The following is a 13,330-nucleotide window of genomic DNA, read 5'->3' on the forward strand; positions in this document are numbered from 1 at the left end:
ATAATTTTTATCTAACGAAATTAAATAAATCTTATTAAATAAATTAATCCTATTTAAAGCTAAATACTTACCTGCAAAATAAACCCTAATATAGCTACAATATAACGAATAATTATATTGTAGCTATTTTAGGATTTAAATTTATTTTACAGGCAACTTTGTATTTATTTTAACTAGGTACAATAGCTATTAAATAGTTATTAACTATTTAATAGCTACCTAGTTAAAATAAATACAAAAATACCTGTAAAATAAATCCTAACCTGTTACAATTAAACCTAACACTACACTATTAATAAATTAATTAAGTAAACTACCTACAATTATCTACAATTAAATCAACTAAACTAAATTACAAAAAAAACAAACACTAAATTACAAAAAAAAAACTAAATTACAAAAAAAAAAAAAGATTACATGAATTTTAAACTAATTACACCTACGCTAAGCCCCCTAAAAAAATAACAAAGCAAACAAAGATCTTCAGGGGCTTAGTGTTAGGTTTTTTAAGGGGTGTTTGGGTTAGATTAGGGGTATGTGGGTGGTGGGTTGTAATGTTGGGGGGGTATTGTATGTTTATTTAAATGCAAAAGAGCTGATTTCTTTGGGGCATGCACCGCAAGAGGCCCTTTTAAGGGCTGGTAAGGTAAAAGAGCTGTTAGATTTTTATTTTAGAATAGGGTAGGACATTTTTTATTTGGGGGGGGCTTTGTTATTTTTTTAGGTGGCTTAGAGTAGGTGTAATTAGTTTAAAATTCATGTAATCTTTTTTTTTTGTAATTTAGGTTTTTTTTTGTAATTTAGTTGGTTTTTTTTGTAATTTAGTTTAGTTGATTTAATTGTAAATAATTGTAGGTAGTTTATTTAATTAATTTATTGATAGTGTAGTGTTAGGTTTAATTGTAACTTAGGTTAGGATTTATTTTACAGGTATTTTTGTATTTATTTTAACTAGGTAGCTATTAAATAGTTAACTATTTAATAGCTATTGTACCTAGTTAAAATAAATACAAAGTTGCCTGTAAAATAAATTTAAATCCTAAAATAGCTACAATATAATTATTCATTATATTGTAGCTATATTAGGGTTTATTTTACAGGTAAGTATTTAGCTTAAATAGGATTAATTTATTTAATAAGATTTATTTAATTTTGTTAGATAAACATTATATTTAACTTAGGGGGTGTTAGTGTTAGGGTTAGACTTAGCTTTAGGGGTTAATACATTTATTAGAGTAAAGGCGAGGTCCGGTCGGCAGATTAGGGGTTAATACTTGAAGTTAGGTGTCGGCGATGTTAGGGAGGGCAGATTAGGGGTTAATAAAATTTATTATAGGGTTTTTGAGTCGGGAGTGAGGCGGATTAGGGGTTAATACATTTATTAGAGTAGCGGTGAGGTCCGGTCGGTAGATTAGGGGTTAAATAGTATAGGTAGGTAGGGGCGACGTTGGGGGGGCAGATTAGGGGTTAATAAATATTATGTAGGGGTCGGCGATGTTAGGGGCAACAGATTAGGGGTACATAGCTATAATGTATGTTGCGGCGGTGTATGGAGGTGCAGATTAGGGGTTAATAATAATATGCAGGTGTCAGCGATAGCGGGGGGCGGCAGATTAGGGGTTAATAAGTGTAAGGTTAGGGGTGTTTAGACTCGGGTTTCATGTTAGGGTGTTAGGTGCAGACTTAGGAAGTGTTTCCCCATAGGAAACAATGGGTCTGCGTTAGGAGCTGAACGCTGCTTTTTTGCAGGAGTTAGGTTTTTTTTCCAGCTCAAACAGCCCCATTGTTTCCTATGGGGAAATCGTGCACGAGCACGTTTTTGAAGCTGGCCGCGTCCGTAAGCAACGCTGGTATTGGGAGTTGAAGTGGCGGTAAATATGCCTGTACGCTCCCTTTTTGGAGCCTAACGCAGCCCTTCAGAGAACTCTAAATACCAGTGTTGTTTAAAAGGTGCGGGGGAAAAAAACACGTGTAGCTAACGCACCCCTTCTAACGCAAAACTCTAAATCTAGGCGTATGGTTTGTAAATACAATCAGAATTTTATGTTTATAAATTATTATCACCCAATATTAAATATACTAATTATAGATCCACAGTAACACTATGAGGCACTTATGTTTTTCATGGGTTTGAGTATATAACACATCACTTTCTAATTAACCATGGTTCTATATTAATTTGTCATATAGATTCCAGGACACAATTTACCTTTTTATGTTACTAAGTACGAGGTTTTTGTATTAAGTACTAAGTAAGAGGTTTTAGTATTAGGTACACTATTAATAAGTTGTTATCATATAGAGCACACCTATCATACACTTATGGCTTATCACTAACATATATATATTGATCAAGTCCATGTATCATATGCTGCTACATTATAGGTAGATCTGTGATCAGGCACTTCACTATAGTCTACATGTATTGATACATGGACATATATTTAGATGTTTTAATTTACTTATATTTATAGCACATATAATTTATAGTAATATTTAGATATTTCACGTTGCATTCATCTTTGCTAGCACAAGTCTCAATCTATAGACACATCATATCCAGTCAGTTATATTAACAGCCGGTGCACTTAATCGAATATGGGCATACCATAATAGATATAATCATCAATTTAGGTCTAGTTTAATGGTATCACATTGGGATGATTGTGAATTATTCTTTTCACTATTCACTTTAAATTGTAGGTTTATATATTAAATACATATTTATATAGATATCACGTATCGAATCAAGCACACATTTTGTCCCCCTCGTCACCATGGAGGGCTAACACTAGATGTTCACTTATCGATAGACAGACTCTGGGATTAGGAGAGATTTAGCCTAGTTAGAGCGGTATAACTATACCTTTAGTCGGATTAACTGGTACTTAGTTTGGATGTGAGTGGTTTGGATTGGGTTATGAATGGAGAGAGTATGGTAGTATTCTGGTCGGGTCGGAGAGGGCTCGAATGAGAGGTATGTAGAGGGCGTAACTTAGCCCACTCCCAATAATCATGATGTTTCGCAAGGGCATTGGTAGATAATAGGAGGTGTGTGGTAACATTAGGGATATGTAACAACATGTCCACACATCGGTTATAAGAAAGAGCTGTTTACCAAGGTAGAGATATCCTTAGTAAAATCACAATTCTAAAGAACGGGCACTATTGTGAAGTTAATAGGTATATTTAAGCAATACACAGCCTCAGACGAATTAACACATCCTGTTTATTCTATAGGGACACTTAGATAGGTGGCACCCTATTGTTGATGCTTGCCGTGGTCCTAAATGTGACTGCGGGGGGAGACCTAGATGTCATGTGGATGTTTGGCTGGCATGACACCGACAATGAATGACATTTGTCTTTATAGATTGGCTCATGTATATGTGAAGTCTCGGTGTGAGGGTAATTGGTGTGGTCGTGGTTGAACGGATGTGTATTGGACACGGATTGGCATTATTTGTCTGGGGTATGGTTGCGAATGTTGTGATTGAGATTGATTGGGTTCACGATGGCTGCAGGTCGAGAGTGTTATGTTGTGGGCTATTAATGTTAGAGGTGGGGAGACAGTAAATGAAGGCGTTCCTAACCTACTCCCAGAAATTATGACGTATAGCTATATTATTGGTATAGATGGGGTGGCTAGTGGTCCTATTAGAGAGATGCAATATCAGAAACATATATAATACAAAAAGAGCTGTACATCAACCAATATGATAATTCAATATACATATGGCTAATATTATTAAGGTCAGTAGGATAATTTAAAAATAACTAACTGCACCAGACTGTTTACAAAAAGAATCTTAATTTCCAATAAAAGACGTTTAGCTGGGTATTACCAACATATAGGTCAATTACTATACTAAAATAACTGAATATGGTGTACATATTAAGGGCACAACTTGCTACATACATCAGAGAATGAATTTTGAACGTTTGTATATAGTGTTTTGATGAGTAATGTATCGGTTCCACCAAGAAGCAGTTGCGCTTGGGAGATATGAAGGGTTAAGTGGATAACCAATTAAGGTGGAACAGCTGTTTTTAGGGGTGTTTTCACACAATTGTGTTTCTATTGGTCAAATAAAGTTTATAGTCTGAAGCTCTCAGTCAGATTGTTAGATGCCTGAAGAAACAGCGTGCTAGCTGAGAATCTAGTTGCATGATTTTAATACATAGTGGTTACTTTTGTACACTATGTTTTTATTATTGTTTTATTAAAGTGATTTTTACCTATCACTTGACTGAGAGACAGTTTATTTTTTCGGTTGGAGACTGCACCCCAGACGGAGGTGTGTGGGAGCCTAAGAGCAGTGAACTGGGACACTGTGAGATTCCAGTAGGCGTTACTAAGCACGAGTGAGTGCTGACACACTTGTGAGTACCTGTCTATCTGCTATTGTATATTTGTGTACAATCTGTACTATATTACACTAGGAGGTGCCCTTCTGTGTTTTGTTTCGCACTATCACAGATTCTTGTATGTTATTAGAAAGTTCTTTAAAGTGTTGATTGGTTGAATAATTTGGTGAACATATCTGTTCACATATAATAACATTTGGCCAGATGCGGTAACTAACTCTTCCATTGCTAACTAACTCTTCCATTGCTGCTTTTTATCTTAGTTGAGAGCTTGTGAGTGAGTGCTGGACTTTTTCTGTGTGTTATATTAATGTATAATTTTTTTTTAATTTTCCCTGTTTGGGCCTTGCACCCAGGCCTGCCTGGGGTTAACTTCCTGTGGCTCTGGTGACGGTGCAGCTTCCTGGGAGTGCTGGTTTGCACCCAGGGCTGTGCATGTTGCAGGGTCATCGGGTGTGTACCCGGTCCGGCCTGAGAGTGCTGACCCCACCCCTGTTTTGTATATGTTTGGGGAGATTACATAAGCCTGTGCACCCTCCATTTTTTCACAGTTGCTTATTTTCACAGTTGTTTGATTGTGAGCCTGCATTGTGTGGCTGTTTAGGGACCCAGGTTTTTTTGGAAGAGACCTTGACGAGGTACCTGGGCTTTTCCCATTTGGCCAGATGCGGTAACTAACTCTTCCATTGCTGCTTTTTATCTTAGTTGAGAGCTTGTGAGTGAGTGCTGGACTTTTTCTGTGTGTTATATTATTATATACAGTATATATATATTTATATGTATGCATGTGTGTGTGTTGTGTATACCCTTTATATATGCTGAAAAGGAAATCCACTTCCTCTTTGCTGCTCTGGACCCCTGGAAGCTTCCCCATGCTCCTTCTTTCTTAAGAGGCCCAGCAGTGTGTCCATGGCTTGAGGCGGGTAAGTCGATGTATCACTGTATGTCCAGGGACTGAAGTTTTGTCTCTGCAGGTTTCAAAATGCTGTGGGACTCATTGATCCTGGACCTAGCGATTTGGAGATTGTTGAGTTTGCACCACAGCTTCGCAGATGGCCATGGCCCCAGTGGTTGGTCGTAAGGAGGTTGAGGGATGGCCAATGCAGGAAGAGTGAAGCTTAAGTCTAGGGCTACCTTAACTGGGTTGAGGTGGGCCAAAAACTCTCTAAATTCCATTATGTTGTGTGTAGCTGAGCTCCGCTTGGGTCCCTGAACTTCTCTTGTGCATGGGTTCCTTTGCTTAGGCCCCAGTTGCCGCCACCTGTTTGGTTATTTGTCTATTTAAGTTACTGCTAGTCCTTATTGTTTTACAATAATTGGGACCCATGTGTCTTATATCCACTTCTTGTCTCTAGTGTTTTATGCATAGTTAAATTGGGTATAGTTATCTAGTCAAGTTATTTAAGTATTTATTATTTAGAACACTTACTCAGGACAAAAAGGCATTTAATCCCTTATGTTAACATTCAGAAAACCACAATATGTGACTTACAACATCCAAAGACTTTCATTTACAATCTCTTCTACTGTGAAGTTTAGATTCAAGCTAAACAACCAGATGGTAAATCGCCATAGAACAGGCTAACAATGGTATAGAGCCAGTTGTTAGTTCCTGTGAGAGCACTTCTCTCTGTATGTATTTATTCTCCCTATGGGAAAAAGGGGCAACCAGACGTGGACTGCTTGGTCAGTGTGCTTAGAGGAATATAGCTACACCTCACTGACGAGGCCCAAAGAAGGCTGAAGCGATCGTCTGGGGTTGCTGCTTTCCTTGTTCAGAGAGGAATTGCCTTGTATTTTGGCGCTGGACTGATCATAATAGGCAGGAGCAGACTGATATACAACAGGAACGTTCCACTCTGTGAAAAGGATTACTGGGCTAAAAAGCTGCACCCAGGTGGTAAATCACCATAGAACAGGCTAACAATGGTATTGAGCCAGTTGTTCGTTCCTGTGAGTGCACTTCTCTCTGTATGTATTTAGGCTTGCAATGGGAAAAAGGGGCAACCAGACGTGGACTCCTTGCTTAGTGTGCTTAGAGGATTATAGCTGCACCTCACTGACGAGGCTCAATGAAGGCCAAAACGATCACCTGGGGTTGGTGTGTTCCTTGTTCAGAGAGGAATTGCCTGGTATTTCGGCGCTGGACTGACCGTAATAGGTGGGATCAGACTGATATACTACCGGAAAGTTCTACTCTGTGGAAAGCATTACTGGGCTAAAAAGCTGCACCCAGGTGGTAAATCACCATAGAAAAGGCTAACAATGGTATTGAGCCAGTTGTTCGTTCCTGTGAGTGCACTTCTCTCTGTATGTATATATATATATATATATATATATATATATATATATATATACATATGTATGTAACTTGCTAATATTATACAGTTAAAAGACAGTAATATTGATCTCAACAGCCTCCCTTCGCATTTTTACTCACAGAGTTATGGCGTTGATTTCCCAATAATTTCCATTCATCTTCATTAATGATCGGTTCCTGTGATGTTGTGGTTGTCAATACTAAAAGTATAAACAGAAATAACTTTGTAACAAGAAAATTACTATGCACAATGCACAACTCTGCATTCATATCAGCACAAGGGAAAATCGTTAGGTTCACATAAGCGAAGTTTAATTGATTGGTAAAATCTAGGGCATGCTAGATTTTATATGTTGGCATAAGAGGAAAGTTATTCACTTCATATTTTAACACTTTATGTACTGAGCATTAGGGCATTTTTTAAATGGTGTGTAAAGAGGCTATTCAAATAAATGGCAATATAATAAAAAGATTTATAAAAGAGATTAAAAATTATTTACATCAGTGTTAAATAATGTATTTTTAAATAATAATTAGCAACTGATTAAAATATTTTAATACTTTTTTTAAGAAAAGATCAAATAAAAAAAAGTTAGTAATGGTGGATTCTGAATTTAAGCCCTAGGGGCCTATTTATGAAATATCTGTCCGACATGATCCGATCAGTGGATCGTTTCCGACAAACATCGCTGAATGCAGAGAGCAATATGCTCTCCGCATTCAGCATTGCACCAGCAGCTATTATGAACTGCTGGTGCAATGCCGCCCCCTGCAGATTGGCCGCTAGCAGGGGGTGTCAATCAACCCAATCGTATTCAATTGGGTTGATTTCACACGATCTCTGTCTGCCTCCTCATAGCAGGCGGACAGGTTATGGAGCAGCGGTCTTTAGATCTTTTGCTACAGTGAGCTTGTAAGCGCGTACAGTAATGGTGCCAATTTCATGAGGCATAAAAAGTACATGTACACCCGCCAACTTTATCCCCCAAAATCTGCTTAGCGCAGCTTTATGAAATAACATTTTTTAAGGGGGCAGTTGGGGCACATTTTAAAAATTAACCAGAGATCTGACTTCTAGGTTATTTTTTGAGGGCTCTTTGGTACCGTAAGTTCACGGTAGGAAAATAACAATAACCAGCCACTTGTAATGGCTGTTTATTTATTGCGCACCCATAAACAAGGGAATTTGTCCATTTTGCGGGCTCTCAATAAATGTAATCTACCTCTAAATGCATGACAGGCCCTCTGGGCAATGTTTTTCTCCTGTTTCAACTACATTGTGTACTTCATTCCAGGATCTAAGAACACTAAAGCTGATGCCTTTTCTAGGCAATTTTCTTCAGATACTTAACTATCAGAAGCCTCTTGACCTATTATTCCAGCAGAAAGAATTATTGGACAACATTCCACTTCTATTCTTAAGCATTTGCATGCAGCCCAAGACAAGATTCCTGTTTCTCTAATAGCTCCAACTCAGAGAGACTTTGTCCCTGCTTCTCTTCTTAAGAGTATGCTGTCTAGGGCCCATGATAATAGGACTTCTGGCCATCCCAGAGTACTACACCCTATTCAGCAACTCCAGTCCAATGTATGGTGGTTGAATCTTCAGAAACATGTCCAAAAATATGTTTTCTTCTGCAACCTTTCAGAGTGCTTAAGAAACCTTGGACTTCATTGGGGACCTATCCCCATGTACTGTGAATTAGGTTGTAACAGATTGCTTTTCCAAACATGCTCATTACATACTGCTTCCCACATTCCCTTCTGCTCCAGATATGGCTACATTGTTTATTACCCACATTGTTAGACTGCACGGCTTGCCACAAAACATTGTCTCTGATCAGGGAACTCAGTTCATATCTGCTTTTTGGAGAGGTCTTTGTAAAAATAGACTCATGGACAGATTAAAGAGCTAATCAGGAACTTGAAAGCTATCTCCGCAATTATGTTGATTCACAACAGTCAAACTGGGCAGATATTCTTCCTCTAACAGAACTGGCTACAAAATCCATGTGGAACAACTCCCAATAACCCCCCCATTTCTGTCTGCTCTAGGGTATCAATACATAACCTTTCCACTACACTCACCAAAGATTGGTGTACCTGCAGCTGACTGTCATGTCCAAAACATAGTAGCCCATTGGTGCAAAATCTGCATCAAACTTTAACATTCTACTTGTCGTTACAAGCAGCACGCAAACCGTTGACAAGGGTTGGCTCTCATCTCGCCACAACCGTTTAAAACAGCCTTCCTACAAACTCAGTCCTATTTACATTGGTCCCTACCACATTGTGCGACGAGTCTCTGACAGTCTACAAATTAACACTTCCATCTCTGCTAAAACCAGCTGTTTTAACCGTTTTTCCTGTAATATACCTCCACCTCCTCCAGTAAAAGTTCATGGCCAGTCAGAATATATATATAATTTAAAAGATTTTGGACTCCAGATATTATGGTCATTGACTCCAATACCTTGTCCACTGGAAGGACTATTCTATTGCAGATTGCTCTAGGGTTCCTGCAAAAGATGTCCATGGTCCAGTCCTTCTTATTGCATTTAATCTTGCTCATTCACATAACCCTGGTGACCCTCAGAGGGGGTACTGTCACACCCTATGATTGAACCTGGAACCTCAGCGTTTTGGCCTATTGCTTTTGCTGTGTGCTATCCTCACACTTGGGCTGCAACTTGTTTCTTTGCCAAGTTGGCTTTTTGTTTTCCTGCACTTTCACCTGCCTTTGGCTCCACCAATTACTCTCTGGTTATATAAACCCAGCCCTTCCAGCAGTCATTGCCTGTTTATTGAGTTACTACTCAGGGTGTGATATGCATTGCTATTTGGATCACTCTCTGTTACAGGCTTGGATTTGGATTCTGGATTCTGCTTTTTCTCTGCCCCTTGGTATTTGGTTGGATTTGCTGTTTGCTTTGATCTCAGAACTGGACTTTGACTTTGCTTTAACCCCTTGTAACTCGCTGGATTGTTTGCCATTCTGTTGCTAACCTGGATTGTCCTTGACTACGTTTAAACCTGACCCCTTGTGACTGTTACCTGTACTATACCGGATTGAATCCTTTACCAGTACTATTTTTCCTTGCTCAGTATCTCCAGTTTGATATAGTACTGTACAATCCAAATGCACCTAGAACTTCAGGCTAGTCGTTACTCCTATCTCAACCTTAATCTTTGGGTTACTCCATGCTGTACCTATACCTAGTGGGGGTATTGTTCTTAACTGTCTGTCTATCCACCTGACAACGAAGCAAGCAGGATAGAATGTAAATTAGGAATTCTCATATCACCAGATAGAACTAACAGGTAGATTACGAGTTGTGCGTTCATGTTTTAACGCTGAAAAAATGGCCATTTCAGTGTTAAAACAGAAATGCAGCCATTACGAGTCTTGTCGGTATAGCTGTACCGCAAGCCTTTTAGCCTGTAAAGCAACGTCAGTCCCGCACTCAAAAAAATTAAGTTTTTTCATTGGATTCCCATAGCTATGCCATTACGAGTTTTGCGGTGAGGCTAAAAAACTTGCGTTACAACCTATACCGACACAATCCATACCGCCATCTGAGAGCAGTAGTTATGAGTTTTACGCAACAAAACTGTTACACAAAACTCATAACTAAAGTGTTACAAAGTACACTAACACCCATAAACTACCTATTAACCCCTAAACTGAGGACCTCCTGCATTGCAAACACTAAATTAAAGTTATTAACCCCTAATCTGGCGCTCCCAACATTGCCGCCACTAATACAATTTATTAACCCCTATTCTGTCACTCCCCGACATTGCCACCACTATAATAAAGTTATTAACCCCTATTCACCCGCACCCCAACAACGACCACACTATAATAAAGATATTAACCCCTATTCCGCTGCTACCCAACATCGCCGCCACTTAATAATGTTTTTAACCCCTAAACCTCTGGCCTCCCACATCACTACCATTAAATAAACCTATTAAACCCTAAACCGAAATCAGCCAATAGGAATGAGAGCTGCTTAAATCCGATCAGGATTTTAGCAGCCCTAATTCCTTTTTGCTGATTTAAATTTTTCAGCCAATAGGAATGCAATAATACCCCCAGTATAAAAGGGGAACCTTACATTTAAATCCTCAGTGTGCTGCAGGCGATTGCATGAAGAGGACCTCCACGTCGGATCGATGGACCTCCGCCTTGGACCTCCGCCTTGGACCTCTGCCTGGATTTCTGCCTTGGACCTTCGCCTGGACCTCCGTGTCCGCACATCAACCGCTCCACCTCCACAGGGATGAAGAAGATGCCGGTCCCTCAATGGATGAAGATGGAGCCCTCTGGATGAAGATGGAGCCGCTGGGATGAAGATCGTTCAAGCCGGACTTCAGCAACTGTGAGTACCTAAAAAGGGGTAAGTGTTTTTTAAATTTCTTGGGGTGATTTTTTTTAGATTAGGGCTATTGGGCAATCTCAAAAGAGCTGGATGCCCTTTTAAGGGCAGTAAAAGAGCTGAATGCCCTTTTAATGGCAATGCCAGTACAAATGCCCTTTTCAGGACAATGGGTAGATTAGTTTTTGTTATTTAGGTTTATTTATTTTGTGGGTTTGGGGGGTGGGGGTTTGTAATGTTAGGGGGTGTTTATTTCTTTTTTTTAGAAAAAGAGCTAATTTGGTAGTTTATTATAGATTAGTTTTTTTTTTATTTTGGGGTGTTTTTTTTTAAAAAAAAAAAAACAGGTATTAGAAAATGAATAATTTGTATTGTTTTGGATAATTTAATTTGTTATTTTTTTGTAATTTTAGTGTTTTTTTATTTTTGGTAATGTTATTTTTTTTTGTAATGTTAGGTTTTAGTTTAAGGCAGCTTAGGTTTTACTTTTATTTCACAGGTAAGTTTGTATTTATTTTAAATAAATAAGTGTAAAGAGGACATCGTACGCATACAATGATATTTTATCGTCTCGTCTACGGAAATACCATGAATGTTCTTGTCTTTTCACACATAGGAAGCTAAAACCTCCATCACTAAAAGCAATGGCGACAGAGGTTGGCCTATTATGAATCTTAAACAAAGGGGAAGCGCATACAATTAAAAAAATTTTTTTTTTCTATTTTAGTTCAATTATCAAATTTGCTTTCTTCCCATGATATTCTGTGTTGAAGAGATACTTCGGTAGGCGTCTGGTGCAATATATAGAAGAAAATAGTGCTGCCCTCTATTGCTATGGCAAATGGATAACAATCTTGCAAAACTGCTGCCATATAGTGCTCCAGACATTTTTTTTAGCAAGAAACCAAGAGAATGAAGAAAATTTGATAATGGAAGTAAATTAGAAAGTTGTTAAAGGGACATGAAACCTAAATTTTTTCCTTCGTGATTTAGAAAGAGCATGCAGTTTTAAACAACTTTCTTATTTACTTCAATTGCTTCATTCTCTTGATATTATTAGCTGAAAAGCATATCTAGATAGGCTCAGTAGCTGCTGATTGGTTACTGCACATAGATGCCTCCTGTGATTGGCTCTCCCATGTGCATTGCTCTTTCTTCAAAGGATATCTAAAAAATGAAGCAAATTAGATAATAGAAGTAAATTGGAAAGTTTTTTTAAAATTGAATTCTCTATCTGAAGCATGAAAGAAAAAATTTGGGTTTAGTGTCCCTTTAACTTGTATGCTTTGGCCCCTATTTAACAAAGGTCTTGCGGACCTGATCCGGCAGTGCGGATCAGGTCCGCCAGACCTCGCTAAATGCGGAGAGCAATACACTCTCCGTATTCAGCATTGCACCTGCAGCTCACAAGAGCTGCTAGTGCAACGCCGCACCCTGCAGACTCGCGGCCAATAGGCCGCCAGCAGGGAGGCGTCAATCAACCCGATCGTACTCTATCAGGTTGATTTCCGGCGATGTCTGTCCGCCCGCTCAGAGCAGGCGGACAGGTTATGGAGCAGCGGTCTTTGTGACGACTGCTTCATAACTGCTGTTTCTGGCGAGTCTGAAGACTCGCCAGAAACCAGGGCCGTCAAGCTCCTTTCGGAGCTTGATAGATATGCCCCTTGATCTGAATCATTAAAGAAAACTGTTTGAATTTAATGTCCCTTTACACAAAAGACAAGCATATTTCATATCATAGCTTTGGAGGAAAAAAATACACAGAAAGTGCCAAATAAAGTAATAAAGACAAGCTAGAAAGATAAATAAGATCTGAGACGAAAGTATTTCATTTTAGGCATTAAAGGGAGTGAAAATGCAATTGACAGATAAAAGTCAACATTAAGAGACTTGAAAAAAGTCATAAAGCAAAATATGAAAGAGTACATGAAGATACTTAGGAATCACAATTTGAATGTGGCAGAATAAAATAACAAATATTGGAATGTGCAGATAATCAGTCAAGATGTTCTAAGTCTGCTTGAATACTGCAGACTCTTGTTAGAGAAGAGAGCATATTAAGAAAGGGTTTAAAAGTCCAATTTAAGAAATGTAAATAGCTAGACTGATTTGAAAGCATCTTAAATGTTTTGACATTGCGAAACCCACAAGGAGATATAATAAGGTTTGACAGAACTGTTTTCTATGTAAATGTGCCTTACAGATGAAGTGTTGTTTATTGTTAAAATGTCTGTTTATGCAAATGAAACTCCAGCTTCCC

This window comes from Bombina bombina, chromosome 11 (assembly GCF_027579735.1).
Source record: "Bombina bombina isolate aBomBom1 chromosome 11, aBomBom1.pri, whole genome shotgun sequence".
NCBI lineage: Eukaryota > Metazoa > Chordata > Amphibia > Anura > Bombinatoridae > Bombina > Bombina bombina.